This window comes from Lethenteron reissneri, chromosome 61, assembly GCF_015708825.2.
Source record: "Lethenteron reissneri isolate LAM-NWPU_2019-01 chromosome 61, ASM1570882v1, whole genome shotgun sequence".
NCBI classification, from domain to species: domain Eukaryota; kingdom Metazoa; phylum Chordata; class Hyperoartia; order Petromyzontiformes; family Petromyzontidae; genus Lethenteron; species Lethenteron reissneri.
In genome coordinates this window covers 4,897,338-4,899,483 of record NC_083839.1, presented here as the reverse complement: position 1 = coordinate 4,899,483, position 2,146 = coordinate 4,897,338, and the positions used below count along the sequence as shown (strand labels likewise).

General features: G+C 51.0%; 1 non-coding gene across 1 annotated transcript; it reads right to left on the bottom strand.

Moving 5' to 3' along the window:
* Positions 1-822: 822 nt before the first annotated feature.
* LOC133358420 (U6 spliceosomal RNA) lies at positions 823-928 on the bottom strand. The gene has a single exon (XR_009757063.1). It is a non-coding gene; the product is annotated as a U6 spliceosomal RNA (small nuclear RNA).
* Positions 929-2,146: the final 1,218 nt, after the last annotated feature.

The window sequence follows — 2,146 nt, the reverse complement described above, 5'->3', positions numbered from 1 at the left end:
CATCTCACCTGCCGTAGTTTTACTGCGCAACGACAAATCGACAACACTGGCGGTGTACACACACACACACGTGGTACACACACACGTGGTATACACACACACGTGGTGTGTGTACACACAACACTGACTGTATACACACGTGGTGTACACACAACACTGACTGTATACACACGTGGTGTACACACAACACTGACTGTATACACACGTGGTGTACACACAACACTGACTGTATACACACGTGGTGTGTGTACACACAACACTGGCTGTATACACACGTGGTGTACACACAACACTGACTGTATACACACGTGGTGTGTGTACACACAACACTGGCTGTATACACACGTGGTGTACACACAACACTGACTGTATACACACGTGGTGTGTGTACACACAACACTGACTGTATACACACGTGGTGTACACACGCACGTGGTGTACACACAACACTGACTGAATACACACACGTGGTGTACGCACACACGGTAAAATAAATACATGAACGTTCAGGAGAAATCAACATTCCGTATATTGTACTTTAAAAAACACACAAACACACACGCACGAGACAATTCGAAACGTAATAGTACAAAAAATATAATAATCGAACACCGTTTCGTCTCTTGAAGGTACACGGCGGACAAAACTGCGTACGTAGGATGAGGCTAGTGAACTTAAAGTACTTGGCTGTGCAGTAACGCACTCGGTATCAACTTTCGAGAACGACAGAGAGAGAGAAAATAACACGACGACTAAGATCGCCCGCCCGCTCGGGCTGGCTGGCTTTCTTTTCTATCTCGCTGAACGCTGCGACTCGAGAGCGCACGAGAGGAACGCTTCGCGAATTTGCGTGTCATCCTTACGCAGGGGAGCATGCAAATCTTCTCTGTATCGTTCCAATTTTAGTATTTGTACTGCCGGAGCGGAGGCAGAGCGTGGGGGGGGGCACAGACGAGCCCCCCCCCCCCCACTAACGAGGAAGGGGGGGCACAGACGAGGAGGGGGCCCCCCCAACAGATGACCACTTTATTGTTGTCCCTAGTGCATAGGGGAGAGCCCCCCCACCTCCGACCCCACTACCAGAGGTCGCAAACGGGTTTTGATTCCTTACCCGTACCCGGCCGCACCAGGGTCGCAAACGGGTACCCGTACCCTACCCGATACCCGGCTACCTGTACCCGGCCGGGTATCGGGTAGGGTACGGGTATCGTGTACCCGATTGCGACCTCTGGGATGAAGCCACGTTGCAGGCGCGGGTGGGTTGATTCTAGGAACTTGAATTGTGAGAAGAGACAAGACGTTGGGAAATGAATGACAAACGGTGACTCACCAGTGACTCACGGCCTACCCGTACCCGGCCGCACCAGGGTCGCAAACGGCTACCCGTACCCGGCCGGGTACGGGTAGCCGGGTATCGGGTAGGGTACGGGTATCGGGTACCCGATTGCGACCTCTGCCCACTACCCCCACCCCACGTGGCATTCTGCCCACGTGACCCCTGCCGTGGATTTGTGACCACCGCGTCCCAGCGAGGGCGAGCGGGGGAGTGATGTTGCCGCGCTGTGTGTACGCGCGTGCGTGCGACTTCTTTCGCACCGTACGTAACCAACCGTGCGAATGGTTATCGGAGGTGCGGGGGTGAAAGGGCGACACGCCAAACACGTGAAGGGAGTTCTGAAGAGACGAGTTTGTCAACCAAGATGATGATTTCGATTTAAAGCTTTCGTGACTGCAGGGATTCATCTTCGTGGTTCTTTCGGTAAAGTCACGTAGAAGGGAAATAATAAAATAATAAAAATAGATCATAATAAAATACCATTCTCACGACGTGGTTGTTCCACCTGATACCTGATGAAGATTGCTTGTGTTGCGACCGAAACGTCGTGATTTATCTTCTTGGTTCTTTCGGTAAAGTCACGTAGAAGGGAAATAGTAAAATAATAAAAATAAATCATAATAAAATACCATTCTCACGACGTTTCGGTCACAACGCAAGCAGCCGTCCTCAGATGAAGAACAGGTCTTTCCGACAGATCTTCCGACAGACCAGGTCTTTCCGACAGACCTGTTCTTCACCTGAGGACGGCCGCTTGCGTTGTGGCCGAAACGTCGTGAGAATGTTATCTTATTATGTTTTATTTTTATT